Below are 19172 nucleotides of genomic sequence, written 5' to 3'. Positions count from 1 at the left end.
CTTCATCAAGAGGCTCTTTCCATCAGGTGGCCAAAGTATTGGAGCTTCAGCTTCAGCATCAGTCCTTCCAATGAATATTCTGAGTTGATTTCCTTTAGGATTAACTGGTTTGATCTCCCTGCTGTCCAAGGGACTCTCAAGAGTCTTCTCTAGCACCAAATTCAAAAGCATCAATTATTTGGTGCTCAGCCTTCTTTTTGTTCCAACTCTCACATCCATATATGACTACTGGAAAAATTATAGCTTTGAGTATATGGACCTTTGTTGGCAAAGTGATGTCTCTGCTTTTTAATCCACTACCCAGGTTTGTTACAGCTTTACTTCCAAGGAGCAAGCATCTTTTAATTTCATGACTACAGTCACCACCCACAGTGATTTTGGAGCCCAAGAAAAGAAAATCTGTCACAGTTTCCATTGTTTCCCCATCTATTTGCCATGAAGTGATGGGACCAGATGCCATGATCTTTGTCTTTTGAATGTTGAGTTTTAAGCCAGCTTTTTCATTCTCCTGTTTCATCATCATCAAGAGGCTCTTTAGTTCCTCTTTGCTTTCTGCCATTAGGGTTGTATCATCTACATATCTGTGGTTGTTGGTATTTCTCCCAGAAATCTTGATTCCAGTTTGTGACTCACCCAGCCTGGCATTTTACATGATGTACTCTGCATATAAGTTAAGTTAGCAGGGTGACAATATACAACCTTGACATACTCTTCTCCCAATTTTGAACCAGTCCATTATTCCATGTCCAGTTCTATCTGTTGCTTCTTGACTTGCATACAGTTTTCTCAGGAGCCAGGCAAGGTGGTCTAGTATTCCCACCTCTAAGAATTTTCCACAGTTTGTTGTGATCCACACAGTCAAAGGCTTTATTGTAGTCAATAAAGCAGAAGTAGATATTTTTCTGAAACTTCCTTGCTTTCTCTATGATCTGATGGTTGTTGGCAGTTTGATCTCTGGTTCCTCTGCCTTTCCTAAACTCAGCTTGCACATCTGGAAGTTCTTGGTTCACATACTGCTGAAGCCTGGCTTGAAGGAGTTTGAGTATTACCTTGCTAGCATGTGAAATGAGTGCAATTGTATGGTAGTCGAACATTCTTTGCCATTGCCTTTCTTTGGGATTGGAATGAAAATTGACCTTTTCCAGTTCTGTGGCCACTGCTGAGTTTGCTGAGTTTTTCAAAATTGCTGGCATGTTCAGTGCAACACTTTAACAGCATTATCTTTTAGGATTTATATATATATATATAATTGAATCACTTTGCTGTATACCTGAAACCAATATATTGTAAATCAATTATACTTGAATTAAAAAATAGAAAATGTTTAAACCAGTATTCACAAGGCAGAGATAGAGACCAGGGATGGTTTGGTGTAGCCCATCACCAATCACCTGGGAAAATAAGCCAAAGTGAGTTTTTAATAGATGGGCAGCCAGAGATGTCTAGCCTGTTGGTGAGTGACAGTGTCTCTGTCAAAGGTACCACAACGTCCTTTAATTCCTGGAAGCCTCCCTTCCCATAGCTGGCATTAACCTACTCTTGACTGACAGTAGCTCTCTGAGTGATTTAAAGTCATTTTGAGGAATGTTTTATTAACTAGACTACCACCTCCTGGAGGAGAGGTACCGTGGTTGATAAGACAGGGACCCTGTTACACACTGTCTCCGGAACTCACCCCATGGTTTATGGGAACAACCTGCATTTTCCTTTTACAACCTGCCACTGTTTGGTTCCCACAATTAGAAAGGATTGTTATGACTCACTTTGCTCATAGAGCTCTTTTCTTTTGAGGCTTGGCAAGGTCACTTTCTCTAGTTCAGCTGACTTCTGTGGGCCCTGGGATGGTTTACAGATAAGAATAATAAAACTCTTTAATGACGTCTATTTCTTAAGCTGGAAGAGGGGTCAGAGCACAAGTTTATCCCTTTGGGTTCCACACAGTTTTTTTTGTTGTTGTTATCCTTGTTGCATCCATATCCTTTGGAACATTCACTCATTCATTCACTTGCTACAGTGTTTTTGTTTCATTTTGCAGACATGTTCTGGATTCTGGAAGACAAAAGCGCTAACATATGTACCTTGCCCTTTCAGAGCATAGTCTGCATACAAGATTCTCAGGAAATAGTGCCTGTGTCTCTTAAAGGACAGCCATGCATCTGGATGATGTTACTATGAGTTATTTCAAACCACTGATAGATTGAACACCAGCTTTCTTATACCACAAGTATTTTCCCCGGGGTCATCACTCTATTGGCTGAAAGTGAAGAGGAACTAAAGAGCCTCTTGATGAGGGTGAAAGAGGAGAGTGAAAAAGCTGGCTTGAAACTCAGTATTAAAAAACTAAGATCATGGCATCTGATCCCATTACTTCATTGCAAATAGATGGGGAAAAAATGGAAATAGTGACAGATTTTATTTTCTTGGGCTCCAAAATCACTGCAGATGGTGACTGCAGCCATGAAATTAAAAGACACTTGCTCCTTGATAGAAATGCTTTAACAAACCTAGCTCAGTTCAGTCACTAAGTTGTGTCTGACTCTTTGTGACCCCATGAACCGCAGCACTCCAGGCCTCCCTGTCCATCACCAACTCCCAGAGTCCACCCAAACCCATGTCCATTGTGTCGGTGATGCCATCCAGCCATTTCATCCTCTGTCGTCCCCTTCTCCTCCTGCCCTCAATCTTCCCCAGTATCAGGGTCTTTTCAAATGAGTCAGCTCTCCGCATGAGGTGGCTAAAGTATTGGAGTTTCAGCTTCAACATTAGTCTCTCCAATAAATACCCAGGACTGATCTCTTTTAGGATGGACTAGTTGGATCTCTTTGCAGTCCAAGGGACTCTCAAGAGTCTTCTCCAACACCACAGTTCAAAAGCACCAATTCTTCGGTGCTGAGCTTTCTTTATAGTCCAACTCTCACATCCATACATGACTACTGGAAAAATGATAGCTTTGACTAGACGGACCTTTGTTGGCAAAGTAATGTCTCTGCTTTTTAATGTGCTGTCTAGGTTGGTCATAACTTTCCTTCCAAGGAGTAAGTGTCTTTTAATTTCATGGCTGCAATCACCATCTGCAGTGATTTTGGAGCCCAGAAAAATAAAGTCAGCCACTGTTTCCATTGTTTCCCCATAAGGAGCAGCGGCTGCACTTTGCTGGAGTGGCCATGAAGAGAGACCCCATGTCCAAGGTAAGAGAAATCCAAGTAAGACGGTAGGCGCTGAGAGAGGGCATCAGAAGGCAGACAGACTGAAACCGCAATCACAGACAACTAGCCAATCTGATCACATGGACGACAGCCTTGTCTAACTAATGAAACTAAGCCATGTGGTGTGAGGCCACCAAAGATGGACGGGTCAAGGTGGAGACGTCTGACAGAATGTGGTCCACTGGAGAAGGGAATGGCAAACCACTTCAGTATTCTTGCGTCGAGAACCACATGAACAGTATGAAAAGGCAAAAAGATAGGACACTGAAAGATGAACTCCCCAGGTCAGTAGGTGCCCAATATGCTACTAGAGATCAGTAGAGAAATAACTCCAGGAAGAATGAAGGGATGACTGGTGATAGAAGCAAGATTTGATGTTGTAAAGAGAAATATTGCATAGGAACCTGGACTGTCAGGTCCATGAATCAAGGCAAATTGGAAGTGGTCAGACAGGAGATGGCAAGAGTGAACATCGACATTCTAGGAATCAGTGAACTAAGATGGACTGGAATGGGTGAATTTAACTCATATGACCATTATATCTACTACTGTGGGCAGGAATCCCTTAGAAGAAATGGAGTAGCCATCATAGTCAACAAAAGAGTTCAAAATGCAGTACTTGGATGCAATCTCAAAAACGACAGAATGATCTCTGTTTGTTTCCAAGGCAAACCATTCAATATCATGGTAATCCAAGTCTATGCCCTGACTGGTAACGCTGAAGAAGCTGAAGTTGAACAGTTCTATGAAGACCTACAAGACCTTCTAGAACTAACACCCCCCCATCCCACCCCCCAAAAAAAACCTAGACAGTGTATTAAAAAGCAGAAACATCACTTCACTGACAAAGGTCTGTATAGTCAAAGCTGTAATTTTTCCAGTAGTCATGTATGGATATGAGAGTTGGACCATAAAGAAGACTGAGTGCTGAGGAATTGATGTTTTTGAATTGTGGTGCTACTTCTTGAGAGCCCCTTAGACAGCAAGGAGATCCAACCAGTCAATCCTAAAGGAAATCAACCCTGAATATTCATTGAAAGACTGATGCTGAAGTTGAAGGTCCAATACTTTGGCCACCTGATGTGAAGAGCCCACTTACTGAAAAAGACCGTGATGATGGGAAAGATTGAAAAAAGGAGAAGGGGATGGCAAAGGATAAGATGGTTTGATAGCATCACTCACTCAATGGACATGAGTTTGAGTGAACTCTGGGAGATAGTGAAGGACAGGGAAGCCTGGCGTGTTGCAGTCCATGGGGTTGTAAAGAGTCAGACATCAATTGGCCACTGAGCAACATCACTTTTTGCCATTGTTCTGCTAAGGTGATTTGGAAAAACATGTTGATGGGGCCCTGCCTTTTCTGACCTGTTTATTTCTAATGACTTTCTCTTTGAAACATGTAGATATCACATTAGGTACTTTTCCTGGGATTCCTGTACTGTCGGGGTGCCTGTTAAGGTCTCGTGGGTTGCACAGAGGCAGAGTTTGTAGCAAACGAAAGCAAGACTAGAAGAAGTGCTTCTAAGACTTAGAACTACCTTTCAGGTAAGCTTTTGGATTGTGGCAAACACAAAGATCCAGAATGAATAATATTTCAATTACATCAGAAAAGGGGCATGCTGCCCTGTCAATAGACACCAAGTCAAGGTCTCTCTGAGGTTCCCTGCAAATTGAAAAGTGCCAGAAAGTACAAAGGATCTATTCCTAAGCTCTATCTAATTTTTTCATCTGGTAAGAATATTTAATGTGACGCCCACCCTCTTATCAGATCTGTAAGTGCACGATACAGTATTGCTGACCATAGGCACAGTGCTGTCCAGAACTTACTCATCCTGCACAACTGAATCTGTATCCCTGTGAAACAGCACCTCCCAGTCTCGCCCTCGCCCAGTCCCTGCCAATTGCTATTCTCATTTCTACCTCTACGAGTTTGACTATTTTAGATACTTCATATCAGTGGATCAGTGGGGCCACGTGGTACTTGTCCTTCTGTGACTAGCTTATTTCACTTACCATAATGCCCTCAAGGTTGATCCTTGTTGTTGCAAATCTCAGAATTTCCTTAATGCTAAAAAATATTCCTTTGTGGATATACAGCACATTTTCTTTGTGAATGCTGTTTAGATTGTTTACACATTCTAATTTTTACATGAAACTTTAGCATCTACAGGATAAGGCTTTTTTGTTTTTTTAATCTGGTAGATTGCATTCTCATCATCAGCTAGCTTACAATTCTTTAAAATCCCACAAGAAAAATAGAAGAGTCTCTAACACAGGATATGCATACATGCTAAGTTTACTTTGGTCGTGTCTGACTCTTTGAGACCCCATGGACCGTAACCCACCAGGATACCCTGTCCATAGGATTCTCCAGGCAAAAATACCGGAGGGGTTGCCGTTCCTTTTTCCAGGGGATCTTCCCAACCCAGGGATCGAACCTGCATCTCTTATGTCTCCTGCATTGGCAGGCAGGTTCTTTAACACTAGTGCCACCTGGGAAGCCCACCTGGTAAACAGGATATGAAGTCCACCAAGACCTGGCTCTGTCTGTGCCTCCAGCCGCATTTCCCACCTTTGTCTTCCTTCTCTTTCTGCTCTGGCTTCACTGAACTCTGCAGAGGTCAGGTTCCCACATACAAGTTGCTGCCCGCACTTTGCCTCTACTAACCCTGCTTGCTCCCAGCAATCTTTTTTCCTTCCCTCAACCTCTTCATCTAGGAGATTCCTATGCAAATGTGAAGACTCAACTCACGTACCACCTCCTCCAGGAAGCCTTTCCTGAAGCTTTGTCTCCTCTCCACCCCGTGAACTTCCCCTCTGCTCCCATAGTACCCTGCTTGTGAGTCTGTCTTTTGGCTTCCTGCAATATATTATAACTATCTGTTTCTGTGATCATAAGTCCTATTCGATTTTGAACACCTTGAGAGTGGTGACATTTTATCTCTGCTTCCCTAGGGCCTAAGTACTCAACACATATTTGTGGGCTGACTTAATGAAAGCTATTTGGTTTTCGGGCCTCAGCTTCCTTCTCAGCAAAGTGGGGACAATAGTATTTTCCTTGCAGAATGTCTGTGGGGATTGCAAGCATGTGGATAAGGTGCTTTATCCCACAACTGCCGGAAGAAGCTTATCAATTAAAGTCCAATGGACCCATCATGGGAAGGACATGTTGTGACTGAGTACTGAGAATCATAGTCAAAGAAGGGAGGATGGGGCTGACTGGGTGATGTATGGTCTTCCACCCTTTCAAGCCAGATGGGTGGGATCTCAGAGGCTGGGCCCAGCTCACATACTCAGTGACCCTCAAAGACCACTGGTTGCCAGTGTAGGTAATAGAGGTTGGCAGATTCTTGAGGAAACCATCTTCCCTTCGTTCAGCAGACCAGTCAGATGACCCACGAAAGCCATCAAAGCGTGGAGTTAGGGTGAGTGGCTTGCCTTTCTGCCTCCTGCAAGACCTGTGCTCCTCCTGAAGGTGCAGCCACTGTCCTGGCGATACTGCTCTCAGGGCTCAGCCTGCCTCACGCTCCATGTGCAAGCTTTTGCTATTGTTTGCAGCGGTGTTCTGAATCCGTTCAGTTAAACCTCAGTTAAATCAGAACTCCAGCCCCTCTGAACCCTTGAATACTTTCCAAAGTAAAAGGTAAACTTTAAAGGGCACAAACCACAATGAAACTTTCAGGAAAATAAATAAGTAAACAAACTGAAGAGTAAAACCGCAATGAGGAAACAAACAAAGCTCAAAGGGTACCACTCAGAAATGACTTGCCGAACTAGGTTAGATGTAGTCCAGAGTTCAGCTCACACTTCTCCACCTCTCATATGTAGAGGTTGAGAAGCTTGGGGTTGGAGTTAAGGAGACTTGGGTTTAAGTTCTGGTGCTTCCATTTATTATTTTTGAGATATTGGACAAATTATTTTGCCTGTCTAAGCCTTGGTGTTCTCAGCTGTGAACTGGAGGTAGCAATGATATTTTAAGAACTAAGATAACACATGGAGGGGCTTAACATAGTGTCCAGCCCATGGTAAATTCTGCATTAACTTTAATTGTTGTCAAAAATCTCTTGACTGTGAAAAGAAATATTTCAGACCATTAGATCTAAGTATCAAAAGCTAAATTATGTCCAGCATTCTTTATTTATAAAAGGCGACAAAGGGATATTTTGGAAAGACTATCAATAACAATTCTTCATACAAAAACTGACTAACATATCTCAGGTTGGATTATGTAGTAGAACCAGAGGACTTATAGAAAAATAATGTACTGGTAACAGATTTCTATAGAAATAACCCAGGATCATCAGACATTTTGTATTATGTCTAAGCTAGGTAGAACATTTAGAAAATCTTACACAAAAGCACAGTAGTGGTCTGCATTAGTCTGCTGCAACAAATTACCAAAGCTTAGTGGTTTAAAACAACAAAAATTTATGATCTTACAGTTTTAGGGGTCAAAAATCTGAAATGGATCTCACTGGGTAACTCAGGTTATCAGCAGGTCTGGATTTCTTCTGGAAACTCTAGGAGAGAATGCAGCTTCTAGAGACAGCTCGTTGTCTTTGATTTGAGGTCCTATCTCTGGTGGCTCAGTGGTAAAGAATCTGCCTGCAATGCAGGAGGCCTGGGTTTGACCCCTGGATCAGGAAGATCCCCTGGAGAAGGGAATGGCTACCCACTCCAGTATTCTTTCCTGGAGAATTCCATGGACAGAGAAGCCTGGAGGGCTTCCATGGGTCGCAAAGAGTCAGATAACGACTGAAAGACTAACACTTTCCTCCATCTTCAAAGCCAGCAACCTTGGGTTGAGTTTTAATCCTGATGTCCTTTCTCTATTTCTCACTCTTCTGCCTCTTTCTTCCACTTTTGAAGACTCTTTTGACTAACCGGACCTACCTGGATAATCCAGAGTCATCTTCACACACTAGGCTCAGTTAGTTAGGCAGCTTAATTCCACCCACAGCCTTAATTCTCCTCTACAATGTAACCTAACGTGTTCACAGGTTCTGGGGGTTAGAATATGAGCATCATGGGGCCGTGGAGGGGCATTATTCTGCCGATTCCACCGTTCTAGAAGTTGTGTTGTATAGGGGCTAGCAAAGTTGGCACCTAATGAAGTTGTTATTTCCTGCCTTCCCTTGAGACTCTTGGTTGGTATGGGAAAGGCATTTACATATTTAACAGGTTATTTAACAGGGTTTTTTTTTTTTAAGAACATCCATGAAGTAGAGGGGCGTGTTGAAAGAGGAAAAGATATATATTACTATACACAAGAAACCTGCCACCATGAACAGAAGCGAGCAGCCTGTAGCAAGTCATCTAGAAGTCAAGTTTATTTTCCTGACTCACTCTACAATCTTGAGTAATTTTTCAGCCTCTCCATGTCTTTCTCTGAACTTCAGTGTACCTTTCCGCACTTTTGCCACACAAACAAAATAACTTAAGTTTAATTAGAGAGGTGCTTCCCCAAGTGTAGCTCCAAGGGGACTGTTATACACATCCAGACACTTTTTTTTGGTTTTCTGTGTTCTTTGGAAGGAATGATGCTAAAGCTGAAACTCCAGTACTTTGGCCACCTCATGCGAAGAGTTGACTCATTGGAAAAGACTCTGATGCTGGGAGGGATTGGGGGCAGGAGGAGAAGGGGACGACAGAGGATGAGATGGCTGGATGGCATCATGGACTCGATGGACGTGAGTCTGAGTGAGCTCCCGGAGTTGGTGATGGACAGGGAGGCCTGGCGTGCTACGATTCATGGGGTTGCAAAGAGTCAGACACGACTGAGCGACTGAACTGAACAGAAAACCTAACCCAAACTGGCTTAAGCAACAAAGGGGAACTCTTATCTCAGGAAATGTTCAAAATAGGTCAGGGGTCAAAATTGGATGAATACTCTATGATTTTCATATGAAAAAATCTATGATTTTTCTGTTTCTGCTTTATCACTTATCAGCATCGTTCTCCGGCAGACATACCTCACGGTGGCACAAATGATTGTGGCACTTCCATACGTCGATATCCACTCTGATTGGTTCAGCCAATATCACTTATGCCAAAAGCCCACCCTTGGATCAATAATAATGGCCAAGGGAATGGCATATACAGATTGTTAAGCCAATCAAAGCTGGAGTTGGTGGGGGCTGGGAAAGAAGGTCAGCTTCTAGAGTGGATACCTGGGTAAGAAAGAGGAGATGATACAGATGAAAGTCTTAGGGGTGAATGGATGCAGGGTCCACAAATAACTAATATCCACTATGGCCCTGAGAGATGTCATTATGTGAAAGAAGGTGTACACTTTTTTTTTTTTTTTTAGAAATTGTGCTTTTTGAAGGCTAGTTGAATTAGATCAATTCAGTATCTTCAATCATATCTCAAACACTGGAAAATGTCACAGAAAGTTTCAAAAATTCCAAAATAATTGTGAAACATAATTATAAGTTTCATGAAATTATGTCACCTAAATAAAAGTTATTGCTATCTCCCTTTATTGAGGGACTGTATAGAAAGAAACTGGCTTTCAATAACACCTCGTGGTTTTAGAGATGGAAACCTTTTGCATCAAATTCCAACAGAATGGTTGAGTTATAAAAAAAAACAATTTACAAACCCAGGGCTGGTTCATAATGCGCATGGATCTCTAAACCCTTAAGTGTGTGATCTTCTACCCAGCTCCACCTCAGTCCTCCCTTTCTGTTTTAAAAATAAAGCTACCAGTTTATAAACAACTTTCATACCAAAGGCTTGACCCCCTGGGTGATAAGTGACAAGAACAGTGTACTAATGGACATTTTAAGAGTTCCACATAAGCAGACTTACCCTGCCTCAAACTCACTTGGGGTTATCAGTGTAATCTTTTAAAAATTACTTTCTAAACAAACTTAACAACTAAGATGATTGGTATAAGGCAAGGAAAGTTAAAGCCAAAAATATTTCAAATGTGGCTTGAAAAAGAATGATGGCACATACATTACCGACCAGTGACTGAGCTCTGGACATTTTCCTGTTTTCTTTGTAGAACAGAAGAATTTTCATCTACTCTTGTGCCTTTGACCTCCAGCCGCAAATCACAATCTTGAAGAAAATGTGAATGGTATAACAGGATTCAGAATTATTCCTGCACTTCACACTGTGTTAGGTGTGATGGTGAACAAGATAAATAGATGGAGTCTTTTCCATCTATTTACGATGTGATGCTTTTATTTTAAATCAGAAGCTTAACTAGTCTTTAGTTTAAATGGATGCATTGACTTCAAGTTCTTTCCTCCTCTCCCCACTAAGACCCCTAAAAGGAAGGAGAAAATATTAAAAATAGAAAATTTGAACCAATTCTGGGAAGCCTGTAAAGCAACCAAGGAACAGTACCTGACACAGTAGGATAGAGGCGGTTACAACCTAAATTACCTGGTAAAAGGGAGAGAGACCAAGAAGGATATTAACAGCAGGTAAATCATCTCTCCCTGTAATCCTCCTCCTGAAATACTAAAAAAGATTTAGAGGAGCCAGGAAACCCTGGTGAGTTTGAGGTGTGGAACCGAAACCAGAAGACTTATTGTGCTGAAATTCTATAAAGAGAGCAACTGAACCCAAGAGCCCCTCTTGCTAATCAGGAGTCTATCCCCAAGAATGATATTGAAAACTTATTTTTTGGACTCATTCAGGGATACCAGACACTGAAGTGCAGGGAGGGTGTTGAACTGAAACAGTGGATTAAGTAAAAAAGCTCCATCATGAATGTGGGACCCTTCAGGATGCTTTCTCTTCTGGAAATATAAATAATTCTATCAGCCTTTTGTTTATTAGCTGGAATGCTTTTATAAAGAGAAGCTTCCCCTCATTTGATACTTGCATATATGGTAAAAAATGATGAATTAGGCTTTGTTTTCCTTCACTGTTTATATGAACCCATGGATTTAAACATATTTAATGTGTTCCAGTTTATTGATCTTATCCTATTGAAGCTTAAATTGTCCCATTTTTTTGGCCAGTGAGTTTAGCTACTGAGTCTTTCTGACATAACATTAGTAATCGTTAATAGCATCTTTGCTATCAATAGAATGAAGTGATAGAATGATCCAAGCTTACTTTGACTCTTTTTCCTTTAAATCACAATCATTGGAGAAAAGTGTCTAACAGGAAAAAGTGAGCTGTCAGAAAAGAAGCTCAGGGGAAACAAAGATAATACAGAAAGTCATAGAAACCTTCAAAAATACGTTAGTGACATTGCCAGGATGGAAGATAAAGCAAAGGAAATTTCCTGGGGGTAAAAAGAAGAATACAAAGGAAAACAAATGAAACGAAAATGATCACACATTGGTCCAACATTCAACTAACTGTAGAACCAGTAGAGAAGAATAGAGAGAAAGAAAAAGGAAGTAAATTACTTTAAAAGAACTCCTCCTCTCTGCTCACAATTTTCCCCAAGATTAAAACTATGAATCTTAAGACTGAGAGGACCCACTAGGAACCAAGTAGAGTGAATGAACCTAGACCCATATGAACACACAACGTCATGAAATTTCATGAAGTTCCAGCACATAAACAAAGGGAAAGACCCTTTAAAATTAATGACATACAAAGAAACAAAAATGAGGAGGGCTTTGGACTTTTCAGCCTTAAAATACAATGGAGGGACTTCTGCTCCTAGGTAAAAATGGTGTGGTAGGAGCTGGGTTCGTCTTCTTGCCCCAAACAACTGAAAAGTCAGGTACCATATACAAAACAAGGTTTTCAAGACGTGAGACACCTTGTCCTGAGTGATGGGAAGCAAACAAGGTTGCCTCAGCTTCCCACCTTGAGAGAGTTTTCAGGCGATGGGAGGGAATTTAAGGAGATTAAGTGAAGGGTTAAGGAGATTAAGCTAAGAGTGCGGTGAGATTAAGACAACTGGAGTTCACAGGACAGAGTCCTGGAGAGACAGCAGAGCTTTACAGAATGAGAACTCCCAGAGACCTGCAGAAGAGTTTCCAAATATTCAGGAAAGTGCTGATCTGTGTCCTCACTGAGGCTGGTGAAGAACCACCACAGGTTAAAGAATCAGAGGGAACAGTTCCTTGAGCTCACATAGGTCTGCCAGTAGCTCCTGTCCGCACCATCCAGACTGGAGTTGGAATATTCAGAAGGATCTCTCCTCATTAGTGGGAATAATTAGTTCTAAATGAAATGCTGCTCTGGTATTGCCTGTCAAATATTTAAAGCAACACCCAAAGGGATCAAAGTATTTCTGAGTGACTTCTAGAAAGAAAGAAAGTGAAGTCGCTCAGTCATGTGATCCCATTTGTGATCCTATGGACTGGAGCCCGCCAGGCTCCTCCAACCATGGGATTTTCCAGGCAAGAGTACTGGAGTGGGTTGCCATTTCCTTCTCCAGGGGATCTTCCTGACCCAGGGATCGAACCTGGGTCTCCCACATTGCAGGCAGACTCTTCACTGTCTGAGCCAGGGGAAGCAACATGGGACTTCCCTGGTGGTCCAGTGGCTTGGACTCGATGCTCATAATGCAGGGAGTTGGGGTTCAATCCCTGGACAGGGAATTAGATCCAGCATGCCCAACGAAGACTGGAGATCCCACGTGCCACAACTAAGACCGAGCATGACAAAGCTCAATAATATCTACAAGCATGCAAAAATATCTAGTACCCAGCAAGAAGAAGAGTAATATTTTTTAAGAATTGAAGGAAGAAGTTCCAACCTAGACTTCAATACCCAAGTGCTACGAATTGAATGTGTGTGTCCTCCCAAAATTCATATGCTGAAATTCTAACACACAGTGTGATGTGGGGCCTTGGGAAGATGATTAGGTCTTGAGGGCTGAGCCTTCATGGAGGGATTAGTGCCCTTACCAAAAGAAACCCCAGAGCGCTTCCTTGTCCCTTCTGCCATGCGAGGACACAGCAGGAAGACTATGTCCAAAAAGACTGCCGGCTATGAACAAGGAAGGGGATTCTCATCAGATACCAAATCTGCTGATGTCTTTCCAGCCTCCAGAGCTGTTGAGAAATAAGTTTCTGTTGTTTATAAGCCATCCAGTCTGCTGTAGTCTGTTATACCAGCCCAAACAGACAAAGACACAAAAAATACCCAAGACATTAGGTACCAAAAAATACCCGAGTGGAAACTGAAGTTAAATTAAAGAACTTTCCAGAGATGTAGAAGCTGAAAGAAACAATCACCCACAGACTCACATTATAAGAAATATTAAAAGAAGCCCTACAGACAGAAGAAAAATAATGCCAGATGGAAATACAGATCTAAATTTAAAGAAAACTACATTATGAAAGTTTTTGTGGGAAAGATAGGGAGTTTGGGATTGGAATGTATACACTGCCAGATTTAAAATGGATAATTAACAAGGACCTACTGTATATCTCACGGAAATCTGCTCAATAATCTACAGCAAGTTAATTGGGAAAAAAATTTGGAAAAGAATAGATACACATATATGTAAAACTGAATCACTTTGTCCTACACCTGAAGCTAACACAATATTGTTAATTAGTTGTTCAGTTCAGTTCAGTCGCTCAGTCGTGTCCGACCCTTTTAGACCCCACGGACTGCAGCACGCCAGGCTTCCCTGTCCATGGCCAACTCCCAGAGTCTACTCAAACTCATGTCCATTGAGTTGGTGATGCCAACCAACCATCTCATCTTCTGTCGTCCCCTTCTCCTCCCGCCTTCAATCTTTCCCATCTTTGCATCAGGTGGCCACAGGTACTGGAGTTTCAGCTTCAGCATTAGTCCTTCCAGTGAATATTCAGGACCAGTTTCCTTTAGGATGGACTGGTTGGATCTCCTTGCAGTCCAAGGGACTCTCAAGAGTCTTTTCCAACACCACAGTTCAAAAGCACCAATTGTACTCCAGTATAAAATAAAAAGTTAAAAAAAAAAAAAAAAATGATAACCAGAAATGGTAATTGCTTGAATGACTTAAAAATTATTTACATCTCTTTAGAAGAGAATTTATTACTTAAAAATGATAGCAATGTAGTGAGGGGTCTATAAGGTATGAGGCAGTAAAATGTATGATAACAGTAGTATAAAGACTGGGAAGGGAGAAATATAAGTATACTATTGTAAGATTCTTAAACCATATATGAAATGACAAATATTGCTACAAGGTAAAATATTGCTAGAAGGGATACATATTTAAAATGTAAATATGTATACTGTAAATCATAGAGTAACCACTGAAATAACAAAACAGTTACAGCAATTAGTCAACAAGAGATAAAATAGAATCATAAAAAATATTCAATCCATAAAAAAGTGAAAAAGTAAACAAAGAACAGTTGGTACAAATAGAAAATAGTCACATGATAAGTTTAAACTCAGCCGTATAAAAAAATATATACATGTGAAATTAAACATCTTAATTAAAAGGCCAGCATAAATAGCTTGAATAAAAAAGCGAGACACCCAGTTATATGCTGCTCACCAGAAACTAGATTAAAGACATAACTAGGTTAAAAGTCAAAGGATGAAAGAAGATATACTATCCTAAAACTAATTTAAGAAATCTGCTCTTACTACATTAATATCAGAAAAAGTAAACTTCACAGCAAAGACTATGTCCAAGGATAAAGAAGGTCATTTCTTAATGATAAAGGAATCCATTAATCAAAGAATCATAGCAGTCCTAAGTATTTCTTCACCTAATAATACAACTTCAAAATACATGAATCAAAAGCTCATACAACTCCAAGAAGAAATAGACAGATTCATAATTTTAGTCATAGATTTCAATATTCTCATTAAAAAAATTTTTTTAATGTGGGCCATTTTAAAAGTCTTTCTTGAATTTGTTACAATATTGCTTTTGTTTTATGTTTTTGGTGTTTTGGCCCTGAATGAGTCATGTGGGATTTTGGCTCCCTGACCGGGGATTGAATCTGCACTCCTTGCATTGGAAGGTGAAGTCTTAACCAATGGATTGCCAGGGAAGTCCACTCTTTATATATATATTTTAGGCATAAAATTTATAAATATATATAAAACTATATGCCTAAAATTACAGATTTAAAATTCAAAATAGTAACATTAGAGGGAGATCAATGAAGTAAAAATATTCTAAAGTTTTTGCATTGATCATGCATGTGAACTCAGTCACTTCAGTCAGGTCCAACTCTTTGTGACTCCATGGACTGTAGCCCACCAGGCTCCCCTGTCCAGGGATTTTCCTGGCAAGAATACTGGAGTGGGTTGCCATTTCCTCCTCCATTCCTCTTTTAATTTCTGGAACAAAGAGATTTTGTTTGATTCAGGAAGAATGGAGACACCTTGAACAATCAACCTACTTGACCTAACTGACATTTATAGAACATCCAACAACAAGAACACTTTTTTTTTTTCAAGTATACAGAAAACAAGTCTGCAAAGTACCAAGGATGCACTGGACAAGTCAACACACAGCCTACCTAGACTGGCCATGGAGACCATAAAATATTACTCAATACATTTGAAAGAATTTCAAGTCGAACAAACTATGTTTTCTGACCATAATGGAACTAAATTGGAAATCTGGGAAACTCACAACCAAGTGGAAATTAAACAGCACATTAAAGATTTTACTTTTCATTCATCTTTTCTAAGGAGACAAATGTACTCTAGAAAATAAAGAAATAAAACAAAGAAGAGAAAAATCTTGAGCTTCAGGATACACAAGATCTTGTCAACAAGGAAGTTCAAGAGGACAGCTGTTAGTGGACTAAGAGCAACCAGACTGGAATTGGGCAAAAGGTGGGGGAGCTTCATGACGGAGGCTCCCGAGAACAAAATAAAAGTGATTCACCACTTGGTGTATTTAAACATAGGCACATGATTGATGGAGAGGTTTGAAATATCTAAGGGTATGTTTACAGATAATTATGAGATAAAAGGGAGGTAATTAGGTAACACAGTAAAAATTAAAAGTTGTATAAGAAGCATAATTACATTATACTAGTTGGCTGTGCTGAGAACAATATTTTAGGGTTTATAGTAATGGAGGCTACAGTTATTGATTTTACAAAAAAATATGTGACAGCTGTATTGGGAGGGTAGCAGTATGTTTGTGTAAGAGAGTTTAATAGTTATCATAACGTCAGTAAATAATGCATGTATTTCATAAATCAAGAGGTAGAGCAATAGTCCTGAGAAGGGCTGGCCCTGCCTAAGCCCTGGGGCATGCTAGAGGTACTGCTGAAATATAACATGAGCTAGTGTTTCATCATGCATTGGAGAAGGAAATGGCAACCCACTCCAGTGTTCTTGCCTGGAGAATCCCAGGGGCCGCACAGAGTCGGACACCACTGAAGAGACTTAGCAGCAGCAGCAGTGTTTCACTGAGGCACTCAGCCACCTCATCTTATGGTCTCTGAATCTCTGTTATGGGACCAAAAGCATCTGAAAAAGAAAAAGAAAAAGAGGTAGGGACACTCCATCTTTCTTTCTTTCTGCGGAGGCGCACAGACTCTGTAGTTGCGGAACGTGGACTGTAGAAACCCTGGGCTCAGTAGTTGTGTCCCATGGACGTAGTTGCTCCTGGGCCTGTGGGATCTTACTCCCCCATCGAACCTGCATCCTTTGTATTACAAAGAGAATTCTTAACCACTGGACCACCAGGGAGCATAAAGGAGATAAATATTAGAAGAAACCATTTTCAAAAGTTTAAAGTGTTGCTGTTGAAAGTTATACTAGGAAAAAGGAACAGGAAAGAGTGGATCAGAGGATTTTTGTCTTCCAGTATAAGCTCTCCTTAGTCTACTCTATAGAGGAATTTAAAGCAAAGGTTTTCGGAGCATGTGCTGAGTTGCTTAGCATGTCCGACTCTTTGTGACCCCATGGACTGTAGCCCACCAGGCTCCTCTGTCCATGGGGATTCTCCAGGCAAGAATACTGGAGTGGGTTGCCATTCCTTTCTCCAGGGGATCTTCCCAACCCAGAGATTGAATCTACTGCATTGCAGGTGGACTCTTTACCATCTGAGCCACCAAGGAAGCTCTTTTTGGAGTATAGTTGATTTATAATGTGTTAGCTTCTGCTGTGCAGCAAAGTGAATCAGGTATATTGATGTATATACATATATCCACTCTTTTTTAGATTCTTTTCCTATATAGGTCATTACAGAGTATTGAGTACAGTTCCCTGTGCTGTTCAACAGATCCTTATTAGTTATCTATTTTATATATAGCAGTGTGTATATGTCAGTCCCAATCTCCCAATTTATCCTTCCCCTCTCTTTCCCCCTGGTAAGCATAAGTTTGTTTGCTGCATCTGTGACTCTCTCTCTGTTTAGAAATAGAGGTATTTCTAAAATAAGAAATTAAAGTAACTTAATTGGAAACAGCCATGTTGCCTATCGAGCTCTGTTTCTACTGAGGGCAGAATGAGAGGAAAATTTCTTAAAGTTGCTCACTGGCATCTGAGTTGTAGAAGATAAAGTCGAGTGTGCCCTATGTATAAAATTTAGATATACTTCTAACTGAGTGTTTAACTGAGTTGAATAAGTAGTAATGTTGTTTTGTAAGGGTGATGACTTTAAAAATACCATTTAAAAGAGCAATGGCATTGTGACAGACAATTAATTGACTAGGGGGGTATACCAGAAAGCCTTGGTAATGCAATACTTAATCAAAGTTAATATAAAAACCTATGATGAACAAAACATAAGAAATTTTAATAAAAAAATAGGACTATATTACATAGTTTTTCTTTTGTGTCAGGCTCCAATATTGCTTGTCTTGGCACTGTTTAACAAATATCTTAGGTACTGGGAGAAAAGTAATCATGTCTGCTTTCTTAATTCTGTGTGAAGATTAGTCCCAAGGGAAAGCTTTTGGAAAACTTTAACATATTATATAAAGGTAAGTTGCTTCAAATAATATCCATAGTATTTAATTACCTGTTAAATCATTAATTCTGATTATATTTGTTTCCAGTACCTTCTGTAATACTTTGGCCACCTGATGAAATAGCTGACTCATTGGAAAAGACCCTGATGCTGGGAAAGATTGAGGGCAAGAGGAGAAGTGGGCAACAGAGGATGGGATGGTTTGATGACATCGCTGACTTAAGGGACATGAGTTTGAGCAAACTCTGGGAGATAGTGCCAGTCAGTGAGGCCTGGTTTGTTGTAGTTGATGGGGTTGCAAAGAGTCAGACACGACTTAGTGACTGAACAATAACAAATGTCTATAAAAGTCAACAGTCCTGTTTTCTACAATGTTCTTGGCAATATGAGTAATTCTTACGGATATCATTTGCTCTGCAGATGACTAGCACTTAATGTTGTTAACTGTTGGCCCCATTTACCTTACTCCTCACGAGAAAGGGGCAATTTGTCCCAGTTCCAGTGTTGGTTTTCCTGCGCTTGCGGCTTGGACTGCACAACGCGGCAGGCCCAAACACACTTGCTGTCCAGGAGAAAGTCTGCCAGTGCGGCGTGAGCAGGAGAGCTCCAACACTGCGAAAGTGACTGCGGACTCGGTAGCGAAACTGGAGTCACGCCCCTGGGCAGGCACCTTCTTCAAAGACCTGTTTCTCTCAAGGAAATTGCGGACTTTGCACAGACGCTGAAACAACCTGCATACCGTAATCTGAAAGCAAAGGTCAACCTAAAGGTCACAAGTTTTAAGGGTGCTACTTCAAAGACATTTATCTCCTTTACAACACCATTAGTCTTGGGTAATGGTCTATTGTCTTTCATTATCCCAACCTCTTCACCTGCCTGTTTACTTTGAGTCCAACATCAGAATCCAAGCCCCAGCATAAAGGGGTGTTTTTTGGCTATTTAACACTGGCCCAGCAGCAGGTTGTACATAGTCTGATTTCCAGTTGTCAGTTGTTTAAATGAAATGCAGTTAATAAGGGAGTGTATGGTTTAATCTTCCATCTCAAACATGGAAGGGACCTTATTGGGGAATGGTTAACAATTAATAAGAGAGCTCTATGCATTAAGATATTTATTGTAGTTTTAAGTGTAAGCCTTAAAAAAAA

Source organism: Bos mutus, chromosome 14, assembly GCF_027580195.1.
Source record: "Bos mutus isolate GX-2022 chromosome 14, NWIPB_WYAK_1.1, whole genome shotgun sequence".
Lineage (NCBI taxonomy): Eukaryota > Metazoa > Chordata > Mammalia > Artiodactyla > Bovidae > Bos > Bos mutus.
This window is presented reverse-complemented; position numbering follows the sequence as displayed.